The sequence below is a fragment of the Microcebus murinus genome, chromosome 2, assembly GCF_040939455.1.
Source record: "Microcebus murinus isolate Inina chromosome 2, M.murinus_Inina_mat1.0, whole genome shotgun sequence".
Taxonomy (NCBI): Eukaryota; Metazoa; Chordata; class Mammalia; order Primates; family Cheirogaleidae; genus Microcebus; species Microcebus murinus.
This window is the reverse complement of record NC_134105.1, coordinates 102,222,510-102,243,541: the sequence shown is the minus strand read 5'-3', so window position 1 is coordinate 102,243,541 and position 21,032 is coordinate 102,222,510. Positions and strand designations below refer to the sequence as shown.

The window sequence follows — 21,032 nt, the reverse complement described above, 5'->3', positions numbered from 1 at the left end:
CAGAAGTAACAGGTGAAGGTGTTAACCCTTTGCACTCGGATGTCGAGCGTGGATAATGTCGAGTGGATAATGAGAAAAAAGCAAGCGTGTGCAAAAGGTTAAAAGTTGTTGACTCTGGGTAGTGGGAATGAAGGGTGGGGCAGAGGGAAGTTGTTTTCATTACTTGGTGTTACTTTTTTTTTTTTTTCTTTTTCTGTGACCTCTGTTGAGACGTGTATATGGTGCTGCTTGAATTCTTTATTTTTCAACCCAATATCCATTTGTCAAAACAATGACAACACCACAAAGCTGACAGATCAATTGATAGGGAAGTAAACATTATATCTGCAGTTGCGGAAGTGGTCACCAGGAGAACTCGAGGCAGAGACAGTTGAAAGAAATTACGCAGAGGGTGGGACAAGAGAATGTAAAACTCAGTTTGTCACCATGCATGGTTATTTTTTTAATGAAAACAAGAAAAAAAAACACCCAAGAGTCAAGCAGCTGAAGGCAAGCACAGTGGAAAGATGAAGCCACTGCACAGTGAACCACCCTGCTCACCTCGAACACCTGGGGAGGAGGGGCAGGCAGGCAGGGAGGAGGAAGGCTGTCTGCGAAGCTTCTCGAGAGGTACTTATGGGTCTGGGATGAGGGGGCAGGCGTGGGGTAAAAGGTGCCCAGTGAAGGCGGCCATCTGGTGGAGGAGGTGAGTGCTGGGGGGGAGGGGGCTGTTGGTTGGGATGGGAGCAGGTCTGCCCACTGTGATGGACAACCAGGCCTGGTCTTCCCTGAGAGATGAGAAGAGCATGGGGGCAATAAGCATTTTGGAAATTTCGAGAAGACACTATAATGGATACAAACCTGAAAACACTAAAAATTAAAAATTCTACCATCCTGATAGTGATTTCCATTTGGATTTTCATATTATCTTCCTGTACCTCTGGCTTTTACATTGTTGTACTCATGGTGAATGTACCATTTGGCATTCTGCTGTTTTTGTTCATGCCAATGGCATAAATCTGCCTGGGTCCACCATATGCGTCAGAGGGAGCTCCTCTTCCCCACCCCACTAGGTGTTGAGGGGTGCCCTTTGGTTGCGTAGTTGTCCTGGGGGTGCTGTGGAGACCTGTCCTCCTGGTGTGTGTGTGTCTGGCTGCATCAGGGTGGTGACTGCCTCTGGCCAGGCAGCGCTCCCCGGGTGGTCAGCTTGTGGGTGCATGGGGCCGAGAGGGAAGCTTCCACCTGCAGGAAGGTTGGGACCTTGGTGCCCATGGCGGGAAGGCTGAGGGGTCAGTGTGAGGGCTGGTTCCACCCCGTCTAGTGGGAACTCGCCAAGGCCCTTTGCATGGTTCCTTCTCTTGCCCAGCTGCCCGGCACCCCCTGACAGTGAATGGCTGTGCCCTGCTTGCCCCATGTTTCCCCACAACCGACTCCCCTTTCGTTCTCCCATCCTTTCTGGCTCCCACAGGCTCCCCTCACTGCCTTCATCCCTCCACTCCAAAAGCCCTGTCCTAACTGCAGCTTAAATTTAGAGTGGCAACAGAAAAACCAGTTGAGCCTGGGAGGGCTCATTCCTGGTGGTGGTTCTACAGGAGCAAAATGTCAATGCCTGCATTTTGGTATTTGTTTCACACATTAATAAAATATGAGGGCTGAGTGTGGTGGCTCACGCCTGTAATCCTAGCACTCTGGGAGGCCGAGGTGGGAGGATTGCTTGAGATCAGGAGTTCAAGACCAGCCTGAGCAAGAGCGAGACCCCGTCTCTACTAAAAATAGAAAGAAATGATCTGGACCACTAAAACTATATAGAAAAAAATTAGCCCAGGCATGGTGGCACATTCCTGTAGTCCCAGTTACTTGGGAGGCTGAGGTGGGAGGATCACTTGAGCCCAGGAGTTTGAGGTTGCTGTGAGCGAGGCTGACGCCAGGGCACTCTTCCCTGGGCAACAGAGCGAGTCTCTGTCTCAAGAAAACTCCCCAAAAACCAAAAACCAAAAAACAACCAACCAAATAAATAAATAAAATATGAGGGTGAATGCCTGTATTCTATGTAAAATTTTCAGAGTTTATAGCACTACAAACACCAGAACTATGTATTTAATATATTTTGAAAAAATTTAGAAACACATTATAAAACATAGAATAAAACACGAAAATTGCAAATCTCCAGCCAAGTAAAACAGAAAAGACCCCAAACTCTGTAATATAATTCAATTTAAAGAGGTTATTCTGAGCCGAGTATGAGTGACCATGACCCAGAGCCAAGTCCAAGAAGCCTTGAGCAAGTGGTCTCGCTGTGGTTGGGTTATAGTTTGGTACGTTTCAGGGAGACAGGAGTTACACATAAAGTCATAATCAATACATAGAAAGAATATACTGGTTCGGCTGAAAAGGCAGGACATATTGAAGCGGGGGCTTACAGGTTACAGGTGGGTTTAAAGAGTCTTTGATGTGTAATTGGTTAAGAAACGAAGGTTTGTCTAAAGGGTTGGAATGCTTTCAGTTAAGATAAGGAAGTCTGTTAATCATAGACAAGGCACTGGACATATACGAGGCTCAAGTGATCTGTTAAGTAAATTGAGGACCCGCAGGTGTGGCTTAAGCTTTGTCTCGCATAACCTTAGGCCTGTAAATAAGTCACAAAGCATATCTCCAAGAACCAAGAAGGGAGGGTGGCATGAGGAGACATGTCTGACCTCCCTTCTCATGGTCAGCAACTCAGCTTTAGGGCATTTCTGGGGTCCTCTTGGCCAAGAGAGGGTCCATCCAGTCTGCTGGGGGCTCAAGATTTTATTTTAGTTCACACCCTCTTTCTGTCTTCCCATTTGGGGTCAGAGCTGGGGGCCAGGTATGACGGAGCCCACCGGTCAGGCTGCGCCAGGGCGTGGACACTGGACGACTTCCTTTTCTTCCACGTGGCGGAGAATGCGACCCGCCTGGGGCCTTCACCACTGGTCCTTTGGCGCCCTCTGCCGACCATCCGGCCCCGCTCAGCTCCTGCCTGCGGAGAGGCCCGAGGGGCCCGCTGGGTGGTGGGATCGCCCCGGAGAAACTAGGGCCGGACGTTTGCACAGCGTCTGTCTGGAGCGGGAGCCAGACCCCTCTGCTCCTCTTTGTCAAGCTCTAGTGATGGGCAGCCCCGCTGTGTAGGGAAAAGGCTGAGTTAGACTTCGCAGCCTGCTTTCCACATTCTGCCATATTTGCCTTGTTGGCAAATAACGCTGGTTCCATGGCGTAAAATCCCGCGCTGGCTTCCGGCGAGGCGTACAGGGCAAGTTCTGACCCTTTCGGTTTGCACCCACCACCCTTCACAATTCTGCCTTAACCTCCTTCCTGTTTCATTTTCTGCAACTTGCCCCTTCCCTAGGCCTGGGTCGGTGCACTTTGTGGAGGCAAAAGAAAGCGTTGCTCCTAGTATGTATAGGAGATCCTAGTATGTATAAACTCCCTGTTTGGGGTTATGGCAAGATGTAGGTGCAAGGAGCTGTTTGGCCTGATGGCTCAGCCAGAGGAATCACACACAGCTCATGGGGAGCCTTTGAAAGATTAAGGTTAAAAACTGATTATTGTGGTGAGTTGTATTTGCTAACGGGTAGTTTAGGAGAAAAACCCGATCACAGCTCGGAACTGGAGATAAAGCATCCATTATCCATCCCCATTCTGTGGACCAAACGCACCTGCCTCCCTGCACAGCTTGCTGAGGACGCCCCCTGCTGGCGGAAGGAGAGCTGCGCACATGCCGGACGCCGGCCCTGGTCTCCTGATCTTGCCGTGCCCTCTCCTAGTTCCATGATTTGTTCATGCAATTTCTCCTGTCTCTTGGCACCACTCCCTAAATGTCACCTCCTTGGTGACATCTTAGGTCCCAGACACAGGCAAGTGCTCCCTGCTGGCAGGCCCCGTTTTGTGGGGATTGCTGTTTGGCCCCAGGACCCCAACATTGCTCTGACATCAGTCAAAGTGTAGCTGCACCCTGCAAAGACATCTCTCCTCATTGGCCTTGGGGCCGCCTCTGTCTGTCTTTGGAATTTTAAGGTGTGAGTCAGGAACCATTTCCTGCATCCCCCAATTCCACTGGACGCAGCCCAGGCTCTCTGAGTGGGTCTCTTAAAGGTCCTCTTGCTTGATTGAGAGGGAAGCAGCTTGCCTCCTCCATGCAGGAGTAGGCATGGGGAGCAAATGAACCCCAACACCCCTCACTCCACTCTCTCTGATCAGACCCAGCCTTTCCTTTTCTTGAGGCAAGGGGGCAAAGTCACAGGACTGAGGTTTTGATTAGTCTTCTATTAACATCCTTTATCCTGAGCCTTGGGGCCACAGTGAAAAAGGAGACAGTGACAAAGTTCTTTTAGCATCTTGTTACAATAAGGGTTTGTAGAAGGAATCAGTGAATGGGTGGATTTAGGATAAGAGGCCTGGGAGAGGGTCTGCTTCCAGGAGGCTTTCAGGGTGAGAAAGGGGGCAGGAGAGGAGGGGAGGGGCGGAGGGGAGCACACGTGGGTTTGCATCCTGGCTTGCTTATTTCTGGGCTGTTTGTTCTTGGGAAAGGTGCTTGTCCTTTCTCACATTTGCCGCATCTCCAAAATAGGGACAATGATGGAGCCTGCCATTTGGGGTTGGGATTAAAGAGATAATGCAGAAGAGGATTTACCCTCAGGACATGCTTCGCTCTGGTGGTTTCATCATTTTTGGTATTTCTGCTGGGGGGGGATAGTGGGGGGTAGCTGTGCCGGCGGGGTAGGGGTAGGTGGGGCTCCAGTGACTTGGCTGCAAGCGTGAGGGCGTGGGAGGTGGGAGACAAGGGGTGGGGTGTTCAGTGCAGAGGGGAAGGCAGTTTCTGGCCCCTGAATAGGTGGCTGGTGGAAGGGACAAGACAGAGATTCTCACTGTCCTGTCCCCACTGAGTGTGGTCCTCATCTCAACCTTGAGGACACATCTCAGCCCTGCACATGGGCTCTTGGGAGTGGCCCTGGAAGGTAGGGTCCTGTGCTGTCCAAGCCCAGGCTGGGTTTCTTTGCTCCCCCTTCTTCGCTTCAGGGCCAGGGCCTCCTCTCTGGACATCCGGCCACAGGGATCTGGGCCTCGTCCCAGGCAGCTGACTCATGTGCTCTTTGGATTCTCTGGCAAAAATTTCACAGCCTCCCCTGCCCTGGCCTGAGAAATGGAAACTCTTGTTCATGGAGCTGGTGAAGCCCGTTGCGTGAGGCTGACTGGCAGCCGGGACCAGATGGCAGATATCCCCCCATAAGAGGGCCTGCTAAGCTCAGAGTGCCTGTACAGGGCCGCAGGGGCTAGTGGGCCTTGGTGTCATTCTGTATTCATTCGCATCCGCACAGGTCTGACCATGATCTCTTCCTGCTTCTGGTAACTTCTCCCTCCTTCCTAGGGCAGCTTTCCTTCCCCATTTCCATGTGGTTTTGGTGGTGTGCCCAGTAATACTGCCTTACTCCTACTTGCCGTGATGTGGACATGTGACCGCAGGCCTGGCTGACCCGAGAGCTCTGTCCCCTGATGCCATGGGCCCTGGCCAGGCCAACCCTGCCCAGTGCCTCGTAGCCCTGTGACAGAGGGGGCAACTGAGAGACGGGCCTCCTGGCCGTCGTGGCCCGGTGCAGTGTGGCTCAGCCTCTGTGGGTGATGTAGCGGGATGGTCAGAGCTGAGAGGAAATTGTACCTGAAACCCGGAGGTCAGCTCCAGGTGACGTGGCTTCCTAAAGGCAGTTTTGAAGCCATGTCAGGTTGCTGTGCTACAGTTTCGGTATGGCAAGGTTGAGAACGTGAGGGCTAACTGATATTCTGCAAATATCCTCCAGCCTGACACCCCCTGGAAGGTTCTGAGGAATGGAATTCTCTGGGTCTTTTGCAACAAATACCAACTTTACACAGATGAGGCATCAGAGTGCTCTTTCCTCCAAACCTCAAACCCGACTTTCGTGGTTGATTGCTGAAGGGGTGGGCATGTGACCTAAATTGGGACAATCAGGGTCCTTTCCTGGGGGAAGGATGTTAGGGGAAGAATGCCCTCTTTCCCCTGGGACTGCCATGCGTGGATGGCGAAAGCCAGAAGCTGTCTGTCTCCTCGTGGAGACAATGAAATCTTCCAAGAAAGAGAGACAGAGCATCAGCTCTCCCCCTCTTTTCTTTTTTTCTTTTTTTTTTTAGAGATGGGGTCTTGCTGTATTGCCCAGGCTGTAGTGCAGTGGTTATACACTACGGCCTCAAACTCCTGGGCTCAAGCAATCCTCCCGCCTTAGCCTCCTGAGTAGCTGGGATTACAGGGGTGTGCCACCACGCCCACCTGGCTCCTTTTTTTCCCTGAAGCTAATCTTAAAGTTTTTTGTTTTTGTTTTCTTAGCCAAGTCTCCTGACTGAGATAACCCTTCTGGAGCCCCCACATTCACACCCTGTCACAGCAACACGCCTGGGTCACTGTCCTCTGCCCACACTTGTACCACCTCTCCCTAACACATACACATATAACTGGGAATAATTGAGAGATTAATACCATGTTACTATCTTCTTCTCTCACTTGGCTCCTTAAGTGACTTGCGGGTGGGGTTTACCCCTATTTCCCAGGTGAGGAAAGGAGGCTTAGAGAAGTGAAGTGCTGTGCCCACGGCTGAGACGCAAAGCAGGGTTTCTGGTGCCAGCCAGGCTGGGCTGACAGTGCTGCCACGAGTCAGCACAGTGTCGCAGAAGGCGGGGAGGTGGACCTTGACTTTGAAAGCAGCCAACTTCTTTGATATTTAATTTCATCATCTGAAAAATGGGTGTCTTAGTCTGTTTTATGTTGCTTATAATAGAAAACCTGAAACTAACTTATAAAGAAAAGGAATTTCCTTCTTTCTTGCTTTTGTTCTCTCTCTCTTTCTCTCTTTCCTTTCTTTCTCCACCAGAAGAAAACATCTGTAAGTAAGGAATTTATTTCTTACAGTTCTGGAGTCTGGGAAGTCCAAGGTCAAGGGGGCACATCTGGTGAAGGTCTTCTTGCTGGTGGGGACTTTCTGCAGAGTTCTGGGACAGCCCAGGGCATGACATGGCCAGGGGACTGAACGTGTAGCACAGCTCTCCCTTCCTCCTCTTATAACCCCCCCAGTCCCACTCCCATAATAACCCATTAATCCATTAATGCTAGGCGGGCGGCGGTGCTTGGAAGGGGTGGTCCTCCTTCTCGTCCTCCTTCTCCTCCCCCGACATGGGCGAGAGGGAGGTTCCTGTTTATACAGGGTTACTGTCAACTAAGCGACTCTTTGCAGGGTTTATTTGATTTTGTTTTCGTGTTTGTCTTCCCATCTGCGTATCTATCCGTATGAGGCAGCCAGGGCCCTGAACTCTCCCCCTGCGCTTCCCAATCTTTCTGTTTCTAATAAGAGAACATAGCTCCCAGAGAACCACAGGGCAGAACGTAGGTGTCAGAGAAGAAAGAGAGGACTGGAAGCGGTGCATGGCATCAACGTTGTAGCAGTACAATTAGCTCCTAACAGTGTCTGTCAGCGTTGCCAGATGTCACTCACAGCAGGTGTGAGCCATCAGCGTGGATGAGGAAGGGGCAGGGGATACGTAAAACAGCAAATAAACAACTGTGACAAACCTCCAACTTTCTCTAGAGCTATAGCATCTGCCACATAGGTTAGCCTTTTATGTTATTAAACATAATAATTAACGTTAATCTTGAATATCTTAACTGCACACTGGCAATTTAGAAGATGAAATTATTCATATTATAAAAAATAATTGGATTATGTAAAAGGGTCACAACATCTTAACATCATCATCATCATTATTATTATTTTTGAGATAGAGTCTTGCTGTGTCACCCGGGCTAGAGTGCAGTGGGGTCATCATGGCTCACAGCAACCTCAAAGTCCTGGGCTCAAATAATCCTCCTGCCTCAGCCTCCTGAGTGCCTGGAACTACAGGTGTGTGCCACTGTGCCTGACTAGCTTTTCTCTTTTAGTAGACATGGGGTCTCTCTCTTGCTCAGGCTGGTCTCAAACTCCTGACCTTGAGCGATCCTCCAGCCTTGGCCTCCCAGAGTGCTAGGATTAGGGCCGTGAGCCACTGTGCCTGGTCCCCCTACTTGATTTTGAACAGGAAGGTAAAACTCCAGGTGTCTTGCAACCTCATAGTTCTCAGGTACCAGTCACCGTGCTAATGACATGTTTATAATCATCTTTAATCCCTGCAAGTATTATTATTCTCTTTTTACACCAGAACAAGGCTTGGGAAGGTTAAGAAATGTACCCAAGATCACAGAGCTTGTTGGACGAGCTGGGGTGTGACCCCAAGCAGGCCTGGTTCCATATTTGGATCCTGAACAGCAGAACTGTCTTGCTTCAGTTATGATTATTCCTGAGGAAAGGCCAGAATAAACAGAACAGGAAAAGCTATTTACTGCACAAAGAAAGAAAACTTTCCTGAGCTGGAAAAGACCAAAAGGGCTCACTGCAATCCAGGCAAAATTTATAAAAACACAGATATGCCCAGACACTCCCAGGCAAAAGAATTGGATTGCAAGGAAAATAAAAAGATTATCTATAAAGGAACAACTTAAGTGAATCTCACATTTCTTAGAAGTTACCTACAAGGCTCAGAAGATGAAGGAGGAAAACTTTCAGTTTTGACGGAAAAAAAGGTTGTGAGTCAGAATTTTGTAATTCTAACCTGTTAGTCATCTGTGAAGACACCAGAAATATATTCCCAGATATACAAAGGTCCATAAAATGTACCAGTTATATTCTCTTCTTGAAGTAAGGTACTTGAAGAAGCACAACCCTTGACCCAAAGATGATTAACAATTAAGTACTCTAGAATGGTGACTTAGTTTCCCTCTGTCGCCTAGGCTAGAGTGCCGTGACATCATCATAGCCCACTGTAGCCTCGAACTCTTGGGCTCAAGTGAGCCTCCTAACTTAGCATCCCGAGTAGCTGGGACTACAGGCTTGTGCCGCCATACCCAGATGACTTTTTGGGTATTTTTTTGTAGAGACGGGATCCAGCTGTGTTGCTAGGGCTGGTCTTGAATTCCAGGCCTCCCAAAGTGCTGGGATTATAGGCGTGAGCCACCACATGTGTTGTGACTTAGAATTCTTGATGGTAAACCAATAAAACCAGCTACATGTATGGTTAGGCTTAAAATATTGAAATGTAATAATAACATTTACTGGAAGTTTACAAAATAATTATTTCAAGAAAAAATGCAAGTAAACACAACATTTAGTTAGCAACAACTGGAGTTAAAAATCACAAGTCATATTGTTGAACAACAGTAAGTAGGAAGTGGATTGGGAAAGAGTAAAAGTGTGTTAATTTCCTCATTTTACATGAAGATAATGAAAGGATACAATTTAATTCTTTTGTTTTGAAAAAGACTCCCACTCTGTTGCCTCGGCTAGAGTGTTGTAGCGTCAGCCTAGCTCACAGCAACCTCAAACTCCTGGGCTCAAGCAATCCTCCTGCCTCAGCCTCCCGAGTAGCTGGGACTACAGGCATGCGCCACCATGCCCGGCTGATTTTTTCTATATATTTTCAGTTGGCCAATTCAGAGTAGAGACAGGGTCTCACTCTTGCTCAGGCTGGATTCGAACTCCTGGCCTTGAGCAATCCGCCCGCCTTGGCCTCCCAGAGTGTTAGGATTCCAGGCGTGAGCCACCTCACCCGGCCACAATTTAATTCTTGATTTTCAATATTAGAATAATATTTGTAAAAAAGTTTTCAAAAACCTTTAAAGTACAAACAGGAAAAATAGAGAGCAGAATATGCTTTCCAAATAACTGGAGAGAATATGATGAAACAAAACAGAACCCATATAATGAAAGCAGAAAACAAAGGAAAAAGTTAGGAAGCATAAAAAAGAAAAACGTTAAGAAAGCTAACACAAGAAAAGCATGTTGCTGGGTGTGGTGATGTGCACCTGTAGTCCCAGCTACTCGGAGGCTGAGGGAGGAGGATCTCTGGGCCCAGGAGTTCAGGGCTGTAGTGCAACATGCCGAGCAGGTGTCCAGGCTAAGTTCAGCATCAATAGGTGACGTCCTGGGAGCAAGGGACCACCAGGTTGCCTAAGGAGGGGTGCACGGGCCCAGGACGACTAGGTTAAAACTCCTGTGCTGGTCAGTAGTGGGACTGCACCTGTGAATAGCCACTGCACTCTAGCCTGGGCAGCATAGTGAGACCCCGTCTCTTAAAAAAAAAAAGAAAAACATATTAATTATGCTCTGTTAACTTACAGATTGCTAAGTTATATATTGTTACACATCAATTGGTATAAAATTATATGTGCAATAAATTATAATTTTGTGTAAAAATGATAAATATTTCTCTAAATATATATGGTAGTGTTCCTCATGTTGCTTCTGTAGAACACAACTTTCTGTGAGATGTTTGTAAATAATTTGTTCCAGAAAAAGGGCTCTGGTAAAACAAGGCTAGAAAAATCTAGGTTAAACCACGTAAGACAGTTTTCATTTTTTGCAAATCTTCTCAGAACCCTGTTGGATACAGGTCATGGATATTTTTTCTTTTTGGCTGCCCAGTGCCTGGCCCCATCCTGTATGTGAGAATTTCTCATCTCTTGAGGCGACGTCAAACTTCTTTTTCAGGAGCTGAAAATTCCAGGTACTCACCTTTTCTCTTCCCTGGCAGCTTCACCAGTCTGATAGCTGCACCTTCCTGGGAGTCAGATCCTGGCTGGTTACCTTCGGAAGCAGGGGTGGTGAAGAGTAAGTCCTGGCAGCGGGCCAGTTGCCTTCCTTGGTCCATGGCATCAGTGTTCAGGGTCACCATGTCCTTACCAGACTGCTTCAGTGGCATGATTTTGGTGTGTTTCTGTTTATGTAACTTTTCTTTGTTTTTACCCATTTTCTAAGTCCTAGTTATCTTGTCTTCCAGGTGAATTTTTGAACTATTGAATACTGTTTAGATAAAATATTTTTCTGCTCAAATCAGTGTGAGGTAGTTTCTGTTGCTCACATTTCTGAATTTTGACTGATACATTATGCTGTGTCCTGTGCATGTCTACAAGGGAGAATTTTTCCAAAGTTATTTGCCTGTACGTTGTCTCTTCTCTTCTCTTCTCTTCTCTTCTCTTCTCTTCTCTTCTCTTCTCTTCTCTTCTCTTCTCTTCTCTTCTCTTCTCTTCTCTTCTCTTCTCTTCTCTTCTCTCCTCTCCTCTCCTCTCCTCTCCTCTCCTCTCCTCTCCTCTCCTCTCCTCTCCTCTCCTCTCCTCTCCTCTCCTCTCCTCTCCTCTCCTCTCCTCTCCTCTCCTCTCCTCTCCTCTCCTCTCCTCTCCTCTCCTCTCCTCTCCTCTCCTCTTTTCCTTTTTCGATCTCACTCTGTTGCCCAGGCTAGAGTACCATGGCATCAGCCTAGCTCACAGCAACCTCAAACTCCTAGGCTCAAGTGATCCTCCTGCCTCACCCTCCAAGTAGCTGGGACTATAGGCATGCGCCACCATGCCCAGCTAATTTTTTCTACATATTTTTAGCTGTTCAAGTAATTTCTATTCTTAGTAGAGACGGGGTCTCATTCTTGCTCAGGCTGGTCTTGAACTCCTGAGCTCAAACAATCTGCCTGCCTCAGCCTCCCAGAGTGCTAGGATTACAGGCCTGAGCCACCTCACCAGGCCTGTTCCTTTTCTTTTCTGAAAACTCATGACTCTCCTGTGAAGTTAATATACTGTGGAACATAAACTGACGGCTGTAAGCAAAAGCCTGGAAGGAAACACAGCAAATGAACCATAATGGATGCTTGATTTCAAATAATGGGTTGGGGATTTGTCTTTGTGTCACCCTCAAAGATCCCGTTAAAAAGGGAATATAAACCCATAACTGCAAAGATGACATTAGGTGGCTTATACAGTGGGTGAGAGATTTAAACATTTCTATAAGATGGAAAGTCAAAGGAGGCGTGTTGGTAGATGAATCAGGGTAGAGGAAGGCTCAGACAGAATATGATGCCTGGAAGGGACTGGGGTAGGGTGGGGCCTGACCTACACCTTGGAACGCCAGAGAGACTTAGGGATGAGTTGCCCATGGGGGTAAGGATGAGAAGGGGATCGGCAATGCTAGGGTTGAAAGTCTGTCTAGGGGCCAGTTAGGCCAGTCAGACCCTTCTCCTCGCTTCCATACCTGCTGGCAGAGCAATAGCTGCCTGAGTTAAGGTCTTCTCTAAAGAAAACGAACAAACACTCTGGAACTGCTTTCCTTGGCATCCTGGATTAAAGCCTTCCTAGTTCTAGCATGAACAGCCGGTTCCCTGTCGGCTCACTCCCGAGTGAAGCTTGCCATGCCACGTGAACGGAAGTTCTAAGCAACCTCCTTGTGCAGAGGAGAAGCCAGCTGGGAAAATAGGGATTCTCTCACAACAGCACAGGAAAGCCTGGATCCACTTAGGAGCTACTTAGAAAAACTAACTTAATCTTTTATTCCTAAGGATAGAAGAAAATCACCAGACTATGAAGAATACTGCTAGCATGAAAGAGAAAGCATAGAAAGCATCCACAATAACCAATGACCCTGGAAGAAAAAGAGAAAATGCAAGGGCTGGAAGGGAAGCACATCCTCAGAGAGATTCAACAAGGGGATTTACAGAAAAATGACTTTAGTAGAAAAAATTTTCATGTAATAGAATTGGAAGCTGGAAGACAGTAGTCATATAATGTAAACAGATTTCTTTCCTTAACAAGAGAAAAAACCCAAAAGCTAATTAGAGACTTCAGATACAACAGAAAATGATAAGAAAGTCATTGTCTAGGAAGAAAGCACACCAAAATGTGGCATGGTTTTGAGCAATTGACAGAGTTAACGTGTCTTAGGACTTTTAGTCTGTCTGGGCTGCTATAACAGAATAACTTTTAAAAAGCTATGTGTGCTGGGCACCGCAGTGGCACACACCTATAATCCTAGCACTTTGGGAGGCTGAGGTGGGAGGATCACTTGAGCTGAGGAATTTGAGACCAGCCTGGGCAACATAGAGAGACCCTGTCTCTTCAAAAAAATAAATAAAAATATCCGGGTGTGGTGGCACGTGCCCGTAGACCCAGCTCCTCAGGCTGAGTCAGGAGGATCACATGAGCCCTGGAGTTCGAGTTTGCAGTGAGCTATGATGAAGCCATTGCACTCCAGCCTGGGTGACAGAGCAAGCTCTGTCTCTCTCTCTTTTTTTGAGACAGAGTCTCACTCTGTTGCCCAGGCTAGAGTGCTGTGGGATCAAGCAATCCTGCTGCCTCGGCCTCCTGAGTAGCTGGGACTACGGGCATGCACCACCATGCCCGGCTAATTTTTTCTACATATATTAGTTGGCCAATTAATTTCTTTCTATTTTTAGTAGAGACGGGGTCTCACTCTTGCTCAGGCTGGTTTCGAACTTCTGGCCTTGAGCGATTCACCCACCTTGGCCTCCCAGAGTGCTAGGAATACAGGCGTGAGCCACCTCGTGCGGCCAAGGCTCTGTCTCTTAAAAAGGAAAAAAAGAAAAAAAGCAACGTGCATACATTAGGTTAATAAAAATATAAAAAATAAAAGAATAAGCACTATAAAGCAAAAAAACAAAGTAAAAATCATTTTTAACATAATGAATGCTTCTTATTTTTTAATTTATGTGCTCTTGTGGAGTCCAAATTTTCTGTAATGAGGATGGGTTACTTTTTATAATTAACAAATGAAAAGAAGATAAGAAAAATAAAAATTATAAAAGTTAAAAATGAATTATTTATTCTCAGACTACAAGCTCCGAGAGGGCAAGACTCCTGTCTGTCTTGTTGGTCTTTGCCTTTCCACGCGCAGGGCAGCCTGGCCCCCAGCAGGTGCAGGAAGACAGACCCCGGAAGAGAAGGTGCCTGGGAGAAAAGGGAGGCAGAGGTGGGCCTCGCCCCATCTGAGCTGGATGGAGCCCTGGGCCCTTCCGTGCTGGCCTCTCAGAACGTTACCTCCCCAAATGGCTCTGAGGTCTCTGGGTCCTTGGCTCTTGCTGAAGACCCTCCAAGGTTCCTAGTGTGTGTCTGCCACAGCCTGAGTTGTTTGGGCAGCCCAGGGGATAAGGGGAGGGGATGGGGTGTGTGTGGGGTGAGACACGGGGCACTGAGGTAATCAGGGCCCTGGGCCCTGGGGACACAGGTCACCACCTGCCATCATGGGAGGCAGGTGGGGCAGCCTGCCAGCAGGCAGGGCGGAGCTTACTTATTCTGCACTTTAATAAGGGGATTAATCTCTGTGAAAAATTCAACACACCCTGGGAGTGAATCCTCTTTGTCTCAGCACAGTTCAGAGCGGGTGTGACCCCAGCTGTGATCTGTCCCCTGAGACCAGCCTGTTCTCCCCAGCTGCAAGTGGGTTCGCCTACAATGTTCACCTCGGTTGTTGCCGTTGGGCCTTGGCTTGCTTTGTTTCCTTTGCGCTCCCTCAGCTAGCACGAGGGGTCCAGCAGAGCCAGAGACGGTGGCCCGAACCGTAGAGTGACCCCAGGAAGCTCCTAGTCGGGGGGAAGACAGCCCCTGACCACTGGAGCTGCTGGTCCAATGGTGAGGATAGGGCGTCATGTAGCTTCTCCCCAAGTGGGTCAGAGTGACCCCAACACCGATTCCTCCCTTGCCCCTCTGATGTGTCCCTTGGCCTCCCAGGAGCTGAGGGCTGGGGCAAGGGAGGTGGGTGGGAATATCAGCATTCTCGATTCAGAGGAGGAAGGGGGTGGGCTAGGAGCAGGCCAGGGCCACTGCCAGGATCGTCCAGCAGGGGGCGGAGTGCGACTTTAGTAGGAGGGAGACCACCGGTGGAGGAGGGAGGGAAATAGGAGGGAACTTGGTCCAGGTGGAGGTGAGCTCAGAAAGGGGGGAAGGGCTTGGTGGCAGCTGGTGGGCACAGAGGTGAGGGGAACTGGGAAGGTGCCCATCCTGCTTCACACGCAGGCCTTGGCAGGGCAGGGGAGGTTGGCATGGTCCTCCGGGCGGCCCACGCCAGCCTCTGCCTTGCCAGCTTCTGGGTGGGGAGGTGACTTTTCCTTCACTTCCATCCCCCTTGATAACACCGAGTCTTGGGGAAGAATAACCTCTTCTAGTGCATTCGGAATTTTCCTGATCTCAGAAAAGTCTGTTGGCTTTCCTTTTTGGATGGAAATGAAGTTCCCTTGAGACTCTCCAAATATTCAGTAACATTGTCTGCATTCATGAATGCTTTGTATGCTTTTGTCCTGTTTGGGGTGGAAATTGAGGTAAGGGTTGAATTTTGCATGTGGCTCATGGTATAGGATAGATATTTCATGCTTGAAAACAGGCTCCAGAGGCAGAGATGAGCACTAGGATACAAGGTCTCTCATAATTTGTAGGAATCTTGGGGAGGTGGGGGGTGGAATCAGGGCAGGAGCAGTGGTAGTGATCTATGGGGAAGTCCCTGTTGACATGGGTATCAAACATAATTTGGAATTTTAAATTTATAGATTTGGCTAGAGAGGAATACATAAAGACAAAATATTTTGGAGGTCGGTGCTAGAAAAGTTTGAAGTGGCTGCAGATGGCGTTTGTAGTGTATGGACTACAGATATCAGAGATGATACCCTAAGACCCCTGAACACCAAATACCAGAAGCTGCCTGTGTTTGTTCAAGGCATCAGCTGTTATTTATGAGATATGCTGCTTTGGACAATGGAAGATTGGGCCTGCACTGGCATGGTGCCAGAGAACATGTTGCTCACAAATAAAGTCTTTGTGAGGCCGGGCACGGTGGCTCACACCTATAATCCTAGCACTCTGGGAGGCCAAGGTGGGAGGATCGCTTGAGGTCAGGAGTTCAAGACCAGCCTCAGCAAAAGTAAGATCCAGTCTCTAGTAGAAAAAATTAGCTAGGCATGGTGGCATGCATCTGTAGTCCCAGCAACTTACGAGGCTGAGGCAGGAGGATCGCTTGAGTCCAGGAGTTTGAGATTGCTGTGAGCTAGGCTGATGTCATGGCACTGTAGCCCAGGCAACAGAGCAAGACTCTGTCTCAAATGAACAAACAAAAATGAGGTCTTTGTGATTGTGTTCTGTTTTGAGTCAGAACTGAGACAGGCAGGGCCTGTTCCCATGGGCTGGAGAATCTGCAAGCCAGGGTGGTCTTTATCTTCTCTGTGCCCTGGGACCATTACCCCAAGAGTAGGGTCCTGGGTTTTGTGACATGCAGCCAACATTCATGGCAATTCAATGACGATGACCTTAATTCCAGGTTGGATGATGTGGTGGAGAAATAAAATCTCAAGCGTTCACGGAAGGAAGAGGGCAGTAGTGTTGCTGAAGGTAGGGAGGCTTCACAGAGCAAGTGGGACTTGATCTGGGCTTGGAAGGTGGAGCAGCCACGGGTGGGCAAGAGAAGGAGGCAGGGCATTCCAGCCAGGGACGCAGCCTAACGCCAAGCACGGGGGTGGGACTGTGGCCTGTGTGTGCAGCACTTTGAGACCTGTCAGTCTGGAGCAGAGTGTGCTGTCTTTGCTGTTGGGATGGACCACGCCTGGGGTGGGCTGTGGAAGGCCTTGAATGCATGGGCTGGAGAAAGTTAGAGTGGATATACTGAGAAGCAGTTATTCTACAGAGGAGGACATTACAGAAGGAAGAGGTCACATATCTGGATATTTAGAGGATAGTAGAAACATCACACTAGCTGCATCAGTAGAAAACAACAAATCGAATAACTCAGGCATCATTTCTCTCTACCCTGTCACCCCAGCCTCCCTTTGGGGTCTCATTATCTGATCCAATGCTCAATTTTCCATATATTTGCTCAATCTCTTCTTCCCTTAGTGATACAAGCAGGAGACAGGAGCTCAGCCCAAGTGGGCTCCTTGGCCAGAGAGTGTCTGCTTGGACCTTGTGGATGATGTTTGATTTCTGGGCAGCAGCAAAGAAGGGAGCTGGAGATTGAGTGTAGTTAGTCTGTACCAGTTGGGATTGTTGCAAAAAACCAGAATAACTGATTTAAAGTAGATTATAAATAGAGGTTTGTTGTCTCACATAATGAGAAATCTGGACTTCAGAGGTCCCTGGTTTGGGTAATTCTTCAGCTCAACCATGACGATTTCTCTGTAATTCCTTTCTCTCTCCTCAAGAAGCAGTAGGTATAGCCCATCCCATGTCAATAGCCAAAGTAAGAAGGGAGAGCAGAGAACTTTTTCTTCCAGCATCTTTTTCTAACCAAAGCAGACCATCTTCCTTCTAAGCTCTCCAGAAGACTTCGTCATATCACTGGCCAGAACTAGGTCCCATCTAGGCCACCTCTAGAAGCGGGGGTGGGGGGGTGGCTTGGAAACCAGGCCTTTGGCATTTTTGGCCTTTGTTATGGAAAAGTGGGATCTGCCAGCAAGAAGGAGGAGGAGGAGACTGGTGGATGGTTGGCGACCAGCAATGACTGCTGCAAACCTGAGGGACAAAGTGGTGACAGAGTTACGGCAGAGAGGCAAGAAGACTGAGCTCTTGGGGCTTGCAGGAGGAAGCAGAGGAGAGATCCTGGGTTTAAGAAAGGCCTGTGTGTTGGGGTCCAAAGCACACCATGGACTGTGTGTTTGGTGTGAGGGTTAAGTCATCGCACTGGTGCTGGTGTTTCCATAGATGGTGAGTTCAAGGCCACCTGGGTCTCTGTTTTCTATCTTGTCAGTTTCAACCATGAGGACTCACCTTGAATCCACAGGGCAGAGGCTGGCATTGTGTTCTTGGCAACAGAATCCCTTCCTCCTCTATGGGAAAAACTTCCAGGAGACCAGGCACTCCTGGGAGAGGGTGGAAATGAGGAACTGGGAAGGGATGAGAACACATCTCTTTGTCTCTGGTGGCCAGGTCTGAACCCCCTGCCTTTAGTGGTGGGGGGAGAGAGGGTGGAGGGGGCGCTGGCACACGGCTGCCTGATGGGAAGCAGGGGGCCAGCTTGGGGAGCTCCCACCTTTGTGGGGGTGGTGGGGCTTGGTGCTCTGGTGAGGCTGGGCTGGAAGTGGGGGGCCCACTGTGTGGGGGAGAGCTGGGGGGAGGGGAACGCAAACCTGCATGGGGTGGCAGGCCGAGGGGAGGGATTAGGAACGCTCAGCAAGGCAAAGGCCTGGTGGGGGGAGTCAAGGAAAGGCTCAGGGGACCCTGGGCTTGAGATGGGGTTCTTCACACATGCTGGAGTGAGGGTGGGGCTTCCTGGACCTCCCACCCTAAGAGAGCTGAGATGACCTCAGCACCTCCCCTTGCGTGTGACACTCCTTGGCTTGTCAGGAAAGGAGTCACTGAATTGCATATGTATTTCCTCTTCCAAAAGTCAGTAGTGCCAAGAAGGGGTCAGTGCCCGGCTTAGGCATCAGGAGCTCTGGGTTAAGTCTCGGTTTGTTCCTTATTAGCCCTGGGACTTGGACGAGTCACTTCATCCCTCCCAGCCAGGGTTTCATCATCTGCAGAACGGCGGCCTGTTAAGGACAGCGAGGACAGATTGACCACCATGTAAATCGCAGCTCAGCGCCTGGTATACAGCTGTGTGTCTTTGGGCAAATTATCTGACCTCTTTCAGTCCTCGGTTTCCCCCTTCATACGTGGGCATCGGGTTGTTCACATAGTTAAAGCAGTGCCTGGAGTCTCCCCCCTTTTCTTGCTGAGTTTTTGTTTTGTTTTTAGCCGTTCACCTCCACATGAGTATTGCATTTCGTTTGCCAGGTGCAGGGTCTAACAGCAGTAGCAGCAACAGTGGAAAACCAAAACAGAATAGACCATATCTCATCTCATCATTGAGAAGGATTAACCATTAGGTTGTGAGGCTGGCTGGTCCCGAGAGTGAAGCCACCACCCTGACTACTATCGAGAACTAAATGGGATAAAGAGGGTTTCGTAATCTGCGAGGGCTCTTGGGACAGATGTAAGGAGGACCAAGCCCCAGGAAGGAAGCCCAAGTGGCAGGTTTTCAGACATGGTGACAGGCTAGTGGGGGGCCTCCAAGTGTGGCTCCCAGCCCTCAGCCTGGGGCCTTGGACAGGGCCTGTCTAGCTCCAGGACTAGGAATTTGCACGCACAGTTTGGAGAGTGGCAATTCTATTTGCCCTGCAGGGAAAGGCTCAGTGTTTGAAACTCTTGTCTTCCCGGTTAAGATGTAGAGGCATGTTGGGGGTCAGCAGCTTTCGGCCCCTCCTTTAGCAGATGCTCTCAGCCCCATTGCACTTGCCTTGGAGGGTCCTGCCCCTCCTCACCTTTGCGCTTAGAAGGAAAAGCACAGTGTGACTCTACCTTTAGGATAAAGTAGAACTTCAGTGAATTTCAAGGTTCAAGTTTAGAGCTCTCAGGTTTTGTGGTTTCAGTTTAGTGGTTGAATGTTCCCATTCATGCCTTGAACTCTCTAATTATGATTTGCACTATTGCCTCCACCACCCCACCGTCATTACCACTGCCACCCACCGCCCCACCGTCACTACCATTGCCACCCACCGCCCCACCGTCACTACCACTGTCACCCACCGCCCCACCACCACTACCACTGCCACTCACTGCCCCACTGCCACTACCACTGCCACCCACCACACCACTGTCACTACCACTGCCACCCACCTCACCACCGCCCCTACCACTGCTACCCATTGCCCCACTGTCACTACCACTGCCACCCACCTCACCACCACCCCTACCACTGCCACCCACTTCACCACCACCACTACCACAGCCACCCACTGCCCCACCGACACTACCACTGCCACCCACCGCCCCACTGCCACTATCACTGCCACCCACCGCCCCACCACCACCACTGCCACCCACCGCCCACTGCCACTACCACTGCCACCCACTGCCCCACCGCCACTACCACTGCCACCCCCCTCACCACCGCCACTATCACTGCCACCCACTGCCTCACTGTCACTATCACTGCCACCCACCTCACCACCACCCCTACCACTGCCAACCACCTCACCACCAGCCCTACCACTGCCACCCACCTCACCACAACCCCTACCACTGCCACCCACCTCACCACCACCCCTACCACTGCCACCCGCCTCACCACCACCCCTACCACTGCCACCCACCTCACCACCGCCACTACCACTGCCACCCACCTCACCACCACCACTACCACAGCCACCCACTGCCCCACTGCCACTACAACTGCCACCCACTGCCCCACCGCCACTACCACTGCCACCCACTGCCCCACTGTCACTACCACTGCCACCCATCTCACCACCACCCCTACCACTGCCACCCACCTCACCACCACCCTTACCACTGCCACCCACCTCACCACCACCCTTACCACTGCCACCCACCTCACCACCACCACTACCACTGCCACCCACCTCACCACCACCACTACCACTGCCACCCACATCACCACCACCCCTACCACTGCCACCCACCTCACCACCACCACTACCACTGCCACCCACCTCACCACCACCACTACCACTGCCACCCACCTCACCACCACCCTTACCACTGCCACCCACCTCACCACCACCACTACCACTGCCACCCACCTCACCACCACCACTACCACTGCCACCCACATCACCACCACCCCTACCACTGCCACCCACTGCCCCACTGCCACTACCACTGCCACCCACCTCACCACCGCCACTACCACTGCCACCCACTGTTCCACCGCCACTACCACTGCCACCCACCTTACCACCACCACTACCACTGCCACCCACCTCACCACCGCCACTACCACTGCCACCCACCTCACCACCGCCACTACCACTGCCACCCACCTCACCACCGCCACTACCACTGCCACCCACCTCACCACCACCCCTACCACTGCCACCCACCTCACCACCGCCACTACCACTGCCACCCACCTCACCACCACTACCACTGCCACCCACCTTACCACCACCACTACCACTGCCACCCACCTCACCACCGCCACTACCACTGCCACCCACCTCACCACCGCCACTACCACTGCCACCCACCTCACCACCGCCACTACCATTGCCACCCACCGCCCCACCGCCACTACCACTGCCACCCACCTCACCACCACCCCTACCACTGCCACCCACCTCACCACCACCACTACCACTGCCACCCACCTCACCACCACCCCTACCACTGCCACCCACCTCACCAC

General features: G+C 50.2%; 1 long non-coding RNA gene across 1 annotated transcript in view; it reads left to right on the top strand.

Moving 5' to 3' along the window:
* The first annotated feature begins 506 nt into the window (after window positions 1–506).
* LOC142861069 (uncharacterized) overlaps window positions 507–21,032 on the top strand; it is a 49,094-nt gene continuing 28,568 nt past the window's right edge. Inside the window, exon 1 of the long non-coding RNA XR_012912427.1 lies at window positions 507–609. This is a non-coding gene — a long non-coding RNA (uncharacterized LOC142861069). The remainder of the gene's footprint in view (window positions 610–21,032) is intronic.